Source organism: Rana temporaria, chromosome 3 (genome assembly GCF_905171775.1).
Source record: "Rana temporaria chromosome 3, aRanTem1.1, whole genome shotgun sequence".
NCBI lineage: Eukaryota > Metazoa > Chordata > Amphibia > Anura > Ranidae > Rana > Rana temporaria.
Genome location: NC_053491.1, coordinates 52,243,181 through 52,256,664, shown reverse-complemented (window position 1 = coordinate 52,256,664; position 13,484 = coordinate 52,243,181). Strand labels below are relative to the sequence as shown.

General features: G+C 47.6%; 1 protein-coding gene across 1 annotated transcript in view; it reads left to right on the top strand.

Moving 5' to 3' along the window:
* EFL1 (elongation factor like GTPase 1) overlaps positions 1–13,484 on the top strand; it is a 623,792-nt gene that overhangs the window by 161,381 nt on the left and 448,927 nt on the right. The gene's annotated exons all lie outside the window — the stretch shown is intronic.

Sequence of the window (13,484 nt, the reverse complement as noted above, 5' to 3'; positions counted from 1 at the left end):
GTAAGCAGGGAGAGAATGGATGAGGGGGAATGAGGTTTAATCAGGAGAGGGGGTACAAAAGTCACCAGCTACCCTCTCCAGCATCTAGTGGTCATAATTCTACTGTGTGCCAGGCCAGGAGTGTGAGTCTGAGTCTGTATCCTAGACTAAGGGCAATAATGCCACAGTGTGGTACTAATCTGCATTGTTGAGGAGATCCTTGTATGATTGAGAGTTTTTAAAGGTTATCCATGCTTCCCATATAGCAGTGGATTTAGAGATATTATCTGAGGCCGTGTAAATCAGTTCCTCCATCTCAGCGACACGGTTTATTCGAGAAGCCCATTCAGCCATGGAGGGCGGGGATGGCGAACGCCAATGTACTGGTATGCACATTCTAGCAGCATTAATCATGTGCATTGCCACCGACTTGAAGTACCCCCCCCTGAGGTTTTTAGAGAAATGCAAGAGGTATTGTGTTGGGCAAAATTCCAGAGGGAGTAGGGACACCATTTTTGTCCAATTATGTACTTTGTGCCAGAAGGGTTGGAGCATTGGGCACTCCCGCCAGATGTGGAGAAAAGTGCCACGTTCCTTGCCACATCGCCAGCATTGGTCAGAGACCGACGGGGAGAATTTATGGAGCAAGTCTGGGGTTTTATACCAGCGGGTTTTTAGCTTGTACCCATTTTCCTGGATAGAGACGTTCAGGGATCCTTTGTGAATGTACAAGTGTATACGGTCCCAACTCTCCTCGTCGATCTCCGAGTTCAAGGCTGAATTCCAATAGGAGCGTTCTGAGTTTAATAGTGAGGAGGACTCCCCAAAGAGAGAGGTGTAAAGCATGGATATGACATGATTCTGGGGTGTCGAGCGAGAACATAAAGACTCCAGAACCGTAGGGGTCCTTGTAAAGTCTTTTCTTCTGGACGGGTCGTCTAAAAAGTGTTTGAGCTGGAGATAGGGCCAGAATGGAAATGTGCCAGTGTTAGAGCGTCTAGCAAGTTCGGTTTGCCGCAAAAAGCGACCCCTTTGAAAAAAATGTTTGGCCAGCATTTCAGCTTGCGACCATTCAGATCGTAAAAACGTTCCGGAAAGGCCTGGAGGGAAGTCTGGGTTGTGTCTTACTAGAGTAATTGGGCAAAATTTAGTTGAGACTGCGTGAGCAGCGCAAGCCTTATCGAATTCCTGAAGGGTGGCACCAACCAGAGGGTGGGTTAAGGCAACTGGGGACATGTGTGACTTAGGGATCCACGGGGCGCATTGTAAGTCCGAGTTTGTTGTCATGTTTTCAACAGTCACCCAGTCCTTATATCGACTATGTACCTTCCAATCTACAATGCGCGCTAAATGTACTGCCCGGTAGTATCGTTGCAGGTCAGGTAGGCCTATTCCTCCGCGCGCTTTCGGGAGCACCAGCTTCTTCCAACTAATCCGAGGGGATTTGTTGGCCCACAGGAAGGTTCTAGATATGGACCTATAGAGTTCAAAAAAGGAAGGTGGCAGACGAATAGGTAGCGTTTGGATTTTATAAAGCAGCCTGGGGAGGATTGTCATTTTTATAATGGACGCTCGCCCAAACCAGGAAATGGTGGATTTATCCAATTTTTGGAGATCACGACGTATGTTCTGCAATTCCGTTTGGAAATTCCTATTGTAAAGCTCTGCTAAATCGGCCGGAAGTTGGATCCCTAAATAGGGTATGGCATCCGATTTCCATTGGAAAGGGAAATTTAGCTGGCATTGCTTCGCTAGTGCCGCGGGTAGAGATACATTTAATGCAAACGATTTAGAGTAATTGATTTTTAAATTTGATAGCAACTTGAAATGTTCCAGGATTTGCAGGAGATTAGGTAGGGATGTGAGCGGCGAAGAAAGAAACAGTAGGACGTCATCTGCGAATGCCGCAATTTTAAATTCACGTTCCTGTATCTTTATGCCTTTCACATCTGGGTTGGCTCGAATGCAACGGAGAAGGGGTTCCAGTGTAAGTATATAAAGCAGGGGGGATAGAGGGCACCCCTGTCTAGTTCCATTGTGGATGGAGAAGGCGTCCAACAGGTGACCGTTGACTTTTACTTTGGCCGTTGGGTTAGCATATAATGAGAAGATTAATGACCGCATACGGGTCCCCAATCCCAGCGCAGTTAGGACTTCTGCTGTGTAGTCCCAAGCCACCCTGTCGAACGCCTTCTCCGCGTCCATTGCCAGGAAAAAACCTTTTTGCCCGGAGGTAGTAAGCCAATTGTGAAGGTTCAGGGCCTTAATGGTGTTGTCCCTGGCTTCTCTTCCAGGTTCAAACCCCACCTGGTCCAGGCCCACCCAGGCTGGTATGTGGTGAGATAGGCGAGTTGCCAAGATTTTGGCAAAAAGCTTGACGTCCACATTGAGCAGGGATTTTGGACGATAACTGGCAACATTAGTTGGATCCTTCCCTTCTTTGGGGATAACAGATATATAGGCTTCAAGCAATCTTTCTGATCTGTAAGAGGAGTCAGTAGGAAGAGAATTAAATGCTTTAAGGAAGCTTGGTGCTATGACGTCAGCAAAGGTTTTGTAATATATGGCCGTAAAGCCGTCTGGGCCTGGACTTTTGCCTGGTTTTGTGGCTTTGAGTGCCGCTAGGAATTCCCCTAGGGTCAGGGGGGCTTCTAAGGCTAGGGAATCCTCCGTTGACAGAGCTACTGGACTGTGTTTACCTAGGAATTCCCTAATTAACTTCTGGCGTTTCTCCTGCGTTGCAGGATTCTCATCTCCTGGGCGCAAGTTATAGAGGTTATTGTAAAAGGAGTGGAACTGTTGTGCTATGTCTTCGGTTTTTGAGTGTGTCCTACCCAAAGCATCTACAATATGATGGACTGTAGAGGCCAATTTACGCTGCTGGGTGGCTCTGGCCAGTAACCTGCCTGGTTTGTTGCCTTGTTCGAAGAAAAGTTTCTGGGCTAATACATTACTTCGGCGTGCTTTTTTAAATAGTTCCTCCCGTAATAGTGTTCGTGTTTCTGCCAGTTCTTGTGATGTTTTAAGCGCCAATGTACGTTTGTGTTGAGCTTCTAAAGTGCGTATTTTGGTGGACCGCGCGAGTACCAGGGCTTGTCGTTCCTTTTTTTTCCGAGCCGAGATCGAGACCAACTGGCCCCTAATGACGCATTTGTGGGCCTCCCATTGTGTCATGGGAGATGTATCTGGTGTGTCGTTGTGGATAAAGAATGCTTCTATTTCGTGTTTGAGCGTCGCTAGGTCTCCAGGGTCTGTAAGAAGGGACGCATTTAGTTTCCAGAGCTTAGTAGAAGGGACCATGTCAGGGAATTGCAGGGTGGTCGTGATAGGATGATGGTCAGACAGCGTCATAGGTTCGATCGATGCTGAGTGAAGGAAGGATAAGTCTGCCTGTGTTACAAATAGGTAATCCAGCCTTGAATATCGGTTGTGTGGGGATGAGAAAAATGTATAGTCTTTGTCTTTAGGGTAGAGGGTCCTCCAGGTGTCGTGTAGTGTCAGGGACGCAAGCTGAAGTTTAATTTGGCGAAGGGCGGAGTAGGGGAGGGAGGAAGTACTGGTAGAGGTGTCCAATAGGGGGTCGAGAGGGACATTAAGGTCGCCCCCCATAATCAAGAGCCCCGCTTGAAAAAGTGTGAGTTTCGCAAGGGCTTCCCGAATAAATGTGACCTGCTTAGAGTTGGGGCAGTATAGATTAGCTAGTGTTATTGGTCGGTTTTTCCATGAGCCCCTCAAAAAAATGTACCTACCCTCCGGGTCTATTAGCTGGTCCTCAATATCTAGAGATAGCCCCTTGCATAACAAGATGGACACTCCTTTAGTCTTAGAGTTAGGGGAGGTGGCCTGGTAGGCCGTGGGGTAGTGATTGTTGCGGAAGCGCGGGACCGAGTCCGATTTAAAGTGTGTTTCTTGAATAAAAAGGATTTGTGCTCCAAGTCGGTGTGCTTCTGCTAAGACACTGCTGCGCTTTTCGGGGACGTTTAGTCCCTTGGCATTCAGCGAATATACCTTGAGAGAGAGGGGAACTGAACGTGTCGGATTGGATGGCATGGTGAATATTGAGGTGTACACGCTCAGAGGTGGGCCTATAAATAGACAACCAGGGTCGTAGAGTGCCGGAGAGGGTAGAGGGGGTCGGGATAGAGAGGGGCGAGGGAGGTTGGAAGACGGGAGGGGGGAGGACAAAAAAAAAAAAAAAAAAAGGAGAAAGAAAAAAGAAAGGGGGGGGGGGGGGAGAGATGGGGAAGATTCCCCTAGTAAGGGCGAGGAGTGAAACCTCGCAGAGGAACTACCGGAGGTGGAGACAGGCCTGCTCTTCCACCTGAAAAAGTCAGGGAAGGGTTATAGAAGGGTACAGGAAGAAGAAGCCGGGTACTTTTAGAGGGGAGCTAGCCGCTCTAAAGCGGGGTAGTAGTCTTACACCGGGTAATAGGTAGTATCGACAGCCAGGACTAACACACTTTGAGAAAAAACATAACATATAAATATAACAGCCTCAATGTAAGGAGTAACATGGCCCTAGAAAGAGCTTCCTTAGATAAGCAAGCGTTTCATTCCCAGGTCCCCTTGGGCCCGGTTAAGAAATGTAATATCTGTGCCGTGTTATATGAAGTTCGGAAGGCCACAAATGTGATCTCTGTCCGGCTCTCTTATCCCGCCGAGGAACCGGCCAAAATATCAGGAGATCCGAATGTAGCCGTCCGGAGGTCAGTATACACCGCTATAGAAATCCTGTGTAACCGTGGGAATGTTAATACAAGTACCGCAAATAAACAGTGCATATAACTTAACAATCTAAGCTAGTCTGTCCATCCACCCGCCTCTATAACTGGGTCATAAAACAGGGATGCTACTGCCCATCAGAATGTAGAGACTCGCTCTCCCATCCGGCCATCCTGCTCTACTGGAAGAGATGTTTCGGGCAAGGGAGCCATGTCCCCATCCCCAACATGTGTTGTATCATCTGTTGGTCCTGGGAGCTTCTCATTAATTGTCTCGCATGGCCCATTGTTTGCCCCGGGCCCTACTAAACAGGCCATGCCATCTACATTATCTAACCAAGATTTGTGCATTGTTGTAACTGTGTTATCAGACCGAACTGCAATCGACATTATGCAAGGTTTCAATGGTGTAGCTTATGCATAAAGCAGGGCCACAGCCAAATAAATCCCAAATTCCCCTTGGGAGGCCCCGCAATCCCTTCGGGCATGGCCCAGCTAAGGCATGAGTTTAAAAAAAAAAAAAAAAAAAAAAACAGTTATTTACCTGAGTCCAGTCCATTGAGCCCTAGAGCATAAGAGTGGTGTTGCCCCCTTAAAAAAAAAAAAAAGAAAAAAAGGGGGGGGGAGGGGGATTATTAAATAAATAAAATAACAAGGGGTAGTGTGAGTTGAAAATTATGCGACTTCTGGGCCAAACATGCAAAAATGAGCTATGGCAGTAGGATCTCTTAAGTGTGTAAAGGTTCTGTTCTTTTACATGAAGAGGATGGTCTTCGGAAGGCATCAGCAGGTTGAGGACCGATCTGGATTATATGAGGAAGTCTGACTTACATCAGTCACTTATGTAATGCCAGCAAGGGAGATGTTATTAACATTCAAGTTTCTGCGGCAGGTTCAGTCTGGATGGGTGCCCTAGCATTGGCTGGTGGGTGGAAGTCAAACATGGCGGCAAACATGCCAACAAGAGTGCGGGAGTCGGAGAGGAAATCATCGCTTGTTCAGCCTGCTGACTCAAGTTCAGTGGTCTGTTTTTCGGCGAGCCGCTGAGGGTGAGGATCTCGGGTGACGGTCAGTGATGTCATCAGGGCCTCTTCTCGGTGAACTGGAGGCAGACCTGCGGCGCCTTTGGCGGTTGCGTTGCGAGCGTGGGGTCATTTCCTGCTGTGTGTTGATCCAGGGTTCAGGTTGCATGAAGGCGCTATACCACTCTGGGACAGCAATCACAGGAATGCCCAGTGTGTCGCAGAATAGCTGCAAATCTGCTGGCGTACGTAGAAAGGCTGTGCGGTTCCCAGCGGTTGCGGATAAGCAAAATGGAAATTTCCAACGGTATACAATACGCCTGTCTCTCAAGGCATTGAGAAGGGGACGAAGCTCTCTTCTGTGCTGGAGCGTAATGGCAGAGAGATCCTGGTATATTTGTATGGGAGAGCCTTCATGCTGTAGTTGCCCCTGATTGCGTGCTAGCCTCAGTATCTCTTCCTTTTGTGTGAAGCTCACTAGGCAGCATACTGTATCTCTAGGTGGCTCACCATCTCTGCCTCTCGGTCTCAGAGCTCTGTGGCATCTTTCCATCTCTATAGGAGCATCTGGAGGCCTGCCAAGGAGCGTGTTACATATTGCCCATACTGCTGGTTGTAATTGGGGGCCTTCTATGTTTTCAGGGATCCCCCTAAAACGTAGGTTCCGCCTCCTTCCTCTATTGTCGAGGTCCTCCATGTGTCGGTGGATCTCAATGAGGTGTCTGGTGTGTGTGTCAGTGACTCTTTGTACCTGCTGTATGGCTGCTCCATGCGTCATGGCCGCCGACTCCACCATCTCCACACGTGCTGCCACGGCCTTGATGTCAGTCTTAAGGTCCGAGATCGCTGCGGATAGCGTGGTCTTGATATCCATTGCCACCTGCTGTAGATCTGTCATGCTGATGAAGAAGGGTGACGGCATAGCGAATCTGACGGTGTTCGGGTGTCCCTCATGATCCGATGCGCTGGGCAGGCTGATATGACTGGCGGCATCGAGGCTGGAGGCCTGTGTGTCTGCCTGCTGAGAGCGGAATAGCGCCGGGATGGTTCGGCTAAGCTGCGTCGGAGGATCTGCCTGGGAGCGGGTGACTGAGCTGCTCCTCCCGGCCATCTCTGCGTGATCGCGGCGCGGCTGTCTGGCTTATGAAGGCTTGTGTGCTAGTCCTGGATGCCGGAGCTCGGAGTTCAAGCGGCCATTACAGTCCGGTGCCAGGCCACGCCCCCCCACAAAAGGTTTTTCACCTTAAAGGGGTTGTAAAGGAAAACATTTTTTGTCATAATAATCCATCCTTTACCTGCAGACATTCCTCTTTTCACTTCCTCATTGTTCGTTTTTGCTCAGAAGATGCTCTATTTCTTCTCTGTTCTGTTCACTTCCTGCTTGTCTGATTGTTACTCACCACCGTGACAGGAGGGTTTACTGCGGTGGTCAGTGACGTGCTCACCCCCTCCTGGGAACTACATGTGTGGAAGGACGCTCTCTACGTGATAGAGACTTCAAGGAGGTGGGAATTACTGGGCGTGCCGCAATGCATACTGGGAAATGTAGTTCTTACACGAACGAGCGCCGCAAACCAGGAAGTGATGAGAGAACAGAAACTAGAATGCCGGAGGTGATATAGATGAAGGAATTTAATAGGCATTTACTCTTTTTTTTAACATAATCATTACACTATTCTGTCTGTCTACCTTGCAGACATTAATTTTAGGCAAAAAATGTTTTTCCTTTACAACTCCTTTAACACCTTAATGCATAGAATTCTGCCCTCTTCTCGGTCCGCCATCTTGCCATGTGACGTCATCCAAATACCCGCCAGCTCTTCTGGGTTTAGCCAATGGCTTTGAGATGACGTGCTGCTAAGCCCGCCCCCCTCCTCTTTTCTCTGAAGCACTATGCTTTTTGAGATATGCGACGTGCATATACCAGGAGCCATAGCAGGCACACTGCCCATAATTCGCCTAGGCGAATGACGGGCATTAGGGGGCGGGACAGAACCTTTTTTTAGAAAAAAAAAAACGGAAACATTTTTAATTCTTAACCCAGCACTTGCAGTTTACAACTTTTAGCGCTTCTGACCCCTGCTGTCTTAGTACTGCTTCCCTGAACTTCCAGTCTTCATGGGAAAGAGATTACAGTGGACAGTGAAATCTCCTGTCAGGCCAGGTTCCCACCACTGTGATTCCAATGAAGTCTATGGGGCAAATTGTGCCTTCCAGTTCCTGTGACTCAAGTCACATCAGAAATCATAGTAGTGTGAACCAGGCCTCAACTTTTTAGCTTGGACAAGGAAGGGAAAGTGCCCTTGCTACCTGCTCGCCATCTTGAAACATCCCCCGCAGTAGCCAAGGGGAAAAGAGAGGAGGGAAGCCAGGAGCACTGCGGGAGGATGGTGGGCAACACGGGGGGATACCCGGACAGTAGGGGGCATCGGCACAGTGCAGAGTGATTAGGGTGTGCCCAGGCACATCTGGCACACCACCCGCGCACGCCTAGGATTGTATTTGTTACAAAAATGTGTGCATTTCCTGTGCTCTTTATTGCCATCCAGTGGCCATAATGTGGTATTTCACTCTTGAACATAATAAAAGAACAGTTGTTCAGAAGAGAATCGCCTTAAGAACATTTGTTTTTTGCTCAGAGTGAATGTACAAATTCGCTGGATGAGTGGATGTCATTTTTTTGTTAATAGACCCCACAATGTGAAAATCTGAAGAACTGTAAAAAGCAATACATGCTCATGAAAACTCCTGCAAATGTTCTAAGCTACATAAATGTTTGACTACAAATGTAATGTGTGACATTACTCTAATTGGCGTTCTCCTGGTCGTAGGGCCATAACACCGTCTTGTCGCGGTTTAACCCTTGTATTATCAGAAATTACCATCCCATGGCGGCACTTCTCCTCCCCTCCCCAAACGATGTAATAATGGTTTGCTAAGCCTCTGAAAGCATCCACCATGAAACATAAGTGCTGTAAATAATTTAATGAACAGTCATACAGGTCAGAATGCTTCTAGAAATAAAAGTGTTCAAATTGTTTTTACATTAGAAAGGGCTTATGGGTAATAATGGACAAATACATGGTACTTAAGTCAGTGTTAACTCCTTTATGGCCCTGGTTTAGTCCGGGTTTATGGTAGGAGAATGCTATGCATGCAGGGCCGGTCCCTGTTGGCTTATTCCTCTGCTGTTTTTTTTTAAAACTGAAAACAAAAAATCTGTTTGCATTCAAATTATGTGCACAGCAAAAATGGCAAGCAGCTTGTCTGTTTATTATCAGCAACAGGGATGTATGTGGGAGGTCAGTTCACTGCCCATGTGAATAACAGGAGAGAACATCTCCCCGTCACTCAGCTATTGGGCTAATAGCAGCCAATGTAGACATTTGTAGACACATGTGAATGTCATGTGTTGGCATCAAAGTTTTCTCAAAAGTGCTTTTATATTAACCAATTAAAGCCGGGATCTTCATACTGTGGCCAAGGGGCCAGATGCGGCTTTTTACCGTGTTTCCCCGAAAATAAGACCTACCCCGATAATAAGACCTAGCAGGATTTTCAGGGAGGGCTGCAATATAAGCCCTACCCCGAAAATAAGACCTAGTTTGACATGGTTGTCTCCTCCTCTTCTCCTGCTTGTCAGTGGGAGATCTCGACCCCCCCTCCCTCTGCAATGCTCGACTTGCGGAAGATTGTACAGGCGGGCTATGGAAGCCCAGAACGACACTCTCTCCTTCTTCTCCTGCCTGTCAGTGGGGGATGTCCACCCCCCTCCCCCTGCAATGCTCGGCGGAGAGCTCAAACTGGCTATAGAAAGCCCAGAGCGGCACTCGGATCTCCTTCTCCTGTCAGTGGGGGATGTCGGCCCCCCTCCCTCTGCAAAGTTTGGCTCGTGGAAGAGAGCTCAGGCAGGCTATGGAAGCCAGGAGCAGCGCTATAATAAGGTACCTGACACAATACATTTTACTTTACTTCACACAGGATTCCTGTCAGGCAGAGAGGGAGAGGGGTAGAGAAGTCCACACAATAGTAAGCCCTACCCCGAAAATAAGCCCTACCATGTTTTTGGCTGCCAAAATTAATATAAGACCCGGGCTTATTTTCGGGGAAACACGGTAGTTGCCTTTATCTGGCCCTTTGGGCACTATTTCTTTCACTGACACCAACAATGGGGCACTATTTCTCTCACTGACCTGGAGTCTGCAACCATGAATAGTAAACAGTGGGGTTTATTTACTCCAACTGGTGAGTACAGAATCTGGTGCAGCTGTGCATAGAAAACCAATCGGCTTCCAGGTTTCTTTTTTGGCAAAGCTTAACCACTTCCCGTCTGCACTCTAGCCATAAGACGGTTATAACGCGTCGTCCAGTTCTGTGAAGACGTCCTCCCAGAACCACGCCCCCTTGTGCACCCCCCTGGGGTGTGCATCCAGCACTCTCTGTGATCGTGCAACCACAGCTGATCACATGTAACCAAACTTGCTGGTTATCTATATTCCTTTCCTCACACTATAACAGCGAGAGGAAAGGAGAGCCAGTGAATGGCAATTCTGACAGGTCTTATTTGTAATGATCATTAGTGCCCTGATTATCAGTGCAGCCTCTCAATGCCTCCTCATCGGTGCCTCCTCATCAGTTCTTATCAGTGCTTATCATTGCCTCCTCATCAGTGCCACCTATCAGTGACCTTCAGTGCTTCCTCATACGTTCTTATCAGTGCTTGTCAGTGCCTCCTCATCAGTGCCACCCATCAGTGACCTTCAGTGCTTCCTCATCAGTTCTTATCAGTGCCACCTGTCAGTGATCTTCAGTGCTTCCTCATCAGTTCTTATCAGTGCTTATCAGTGCCTCCTCATCAGTGCCACCTGTCAGTAACCTTCAGTGCTTCCTCATCAGTTCTTATCAGTGCCACCTGTCAGTGACCTTCAGTGCTTCCTCATCAGTTCTTATCAGTGCTTATCAGTGCCTCCTCATCAGTGCCACCTGTCGGTAACCTTCAGTGCTTCCTCATCAGTTCTTATCAGTGCCACCTGTCAGTGACCTTCAGTGCTTCCTCATCAGTTCTTATCAGTGCCACCTGTCAGTGACCTTCAGTGCTTCCTCATCAGTTCTTATCAGTGCTTATCATTGCCTCCTCATCAGTGCCGCCTATCAGTGCACATTAGTGCTGCTCATCAGCGCACATCAGTAAAGAAGAATTTTTTTTTTTTTGCTACATTTTATAACCAAGACTAAGAAAAACTTTTTTTTTTCCTAAAATGTTTGGTCTTTTTTCGTTTGTTAAGCAAAAAATAAATAAAAAACCCAGTGGTGATTAAATACCACCAAAAGAAAGCTCTATCTGTCTTAAAAAAATTATAAATATGTGATATGGGTGCAGTGTTGCATGACCGCGCAATTGTCATTCAAAGTGTTACAGCGCTGAAAGCTGAAAATTGGTCTGGGCAGGAAGGGGGGTAAGTGTACCCGGCATAGGTGTGCGCAGCTTTTTGCATTAGGGTGTGCGCCTCAAATGTATTAAAACATGGATGTCAGTAGAGCAGTGGACTTGTCGGTAGCACAGAGGTTGGTGTCAGTAGGGCAGTTGATGGTGTCAGTTGTGAGTTTTTATTTGTATTATTTATAAAATAATTTTGTTAGGAGCCCTGTTGGGGTGGCTTTGGTGAAATAGCAGGGGGGACATGTGCCGCACAGGGTGATTAGGGCCCAGGCACACCTGGCACACGCCCTGCACACGCCTATGCTGCCCGGTATTGAAGTGGTTAATTGAACAAGATAAAGTTAGAAGCTGATTGGCTGGCTACAATGCACAGACTTTGTACTCCTCCAGTTTTAGCAAATAAACCTCATTGGCCCGGATTCACATACATTGGCGCATATTTATGCCGGCGTAGCGTATCTAATATACGCTACGCCAACGTAGCGCAGAGCGGCAAGCACCGAATTCACAAAGCACTTGCCTCCCAAACTGCGCTGGGTTCCCTCGGCGTAAGCCGGCGTAGGTGGAGGTGGGCGTGAGCCATGCTAATGAGGCGTGACCCCATGCAAATGATGGGCCGAGTGCCATACAAGTACTTAAAATGAACGGCGCATGCGCCATCCCGTGGAAGTATCCCAGTGCGCATGCTCAGAATCACGTCGGAACTACTCCCTAAGATACGACGGATCACTGCCTACAACGTGAACATAACCTATGCCGAGCCCTATTCACGTACTACGTAAACAACGTAAAATACGACGACTGTGTTCCCTGGTCCATACCTTAGCATGAGTTGCGCCTCATATATGGGGAATAATTTTACGCCGGACGTACGACTTACGCAAACCGCGTATATTATGCGCCGGGCGCAAGTACGTTCGTAAATCGGCGTACCGTATTTATCGCGGTATAACGCGCTCCCGCGTATACCGCGCACCCCTAAAGTGACCCCCAATCCTGTGGGAAAAAAAGTTATTTTTGTACTTACAGTTTTGGTGTCTTGCGCGGCGTCCATCGGCGGCCTCGTCGGGTCCGGCGTCCTTCTGCGGCTTCGGGTGTCCTCTTCGGCGGGTCCGGCGTCCTTCTGCGGCTTCGGGTGTCCTTCTGCGGCGGGTCCGGTGTCCTCTTCGGCGGGTGCGGCGTCCTCGCGTCCTCCCCGCTCGTTTCCCGCGCCGAGTTTTGAATACTGCGCCAGCATATACCGAGCGCAGTACACTCGGGCAGGCTCGGCAACTGTCGCGCTCATGTCCCTGTACGTCCAGGACGTGACCGCGGAAGAAGCCGAGACTGGCCGACTATACCCGAGTGTACTGCGGCGCAGTATTCAAAACTCGGCGCGGGAAAGCGGGTATCGCCGTATATCGCGCACCCACGATTTTGCCCTGATTTTCAGGGCAAAAAAGTGCACGATATATGCCGATAAATACGGTATCTCCCTCATCGCCCTATTTGAATAGGTAATCAACGGGAGCGCCACTTATGGCCAGCGTAACTATGCGCCCACAATACGCCGGCGTAGGAAAGTTACGTCGGTCGGATGAAGCCTATTTTCAGGCGTATATACCAGTTTATGGGCACGGCGCATATTTACACTTACGCAGCGTATCTCGAGATACGTCGGCGTAAGTGCTTTGGGAATCTGGGCCATAGTGTTTTTGCACACATGGGAAAAAAAAATAAAAAATATATATATATACACAGTGTGTGTGTGTATATGTGTATATATATATATATATATATATATATATATATATATATATATATATATATATATACTGTATTTATTGGCATATAACACTCACTTTTTTACCCTGAAAATAGAGGGTAAACTGTGCATGCGTGTTATATGCAGGGGGCTATGGAAAGTTTTTTTCCTGAAACTTTCTTTTTAAAGTTAGGGTGCGTGTTATACGCCTGTGCGTGTTATACGCCGATAAATACGGTGTGTGTGTGTATGTATATATATATATATATAAACACGGAGCGTTTAGTAATAAGCATTTAAAAATGACCGGAATAAAAGTGATTTGATGTCCATTAGATTTCACATTCATTGTCACGTTTGTATATGATGATTTTTACAATTATCACCTTTGTGATTGGTTGCTTTTTTAAACAGAGGAAGATTAGGATGTTCTGCTACTTTGGGACCACTAGATGGCAGTGTGTAGTTTTGTATGTTTTTAATTTGAGTTTATTTTTATTTTTTCTAGGCTGTAGAAAGCAGCATGACCTCATGGATTAGCAGTAGGGTAATTATCTACTGCTGAGCACTGGTTTGTG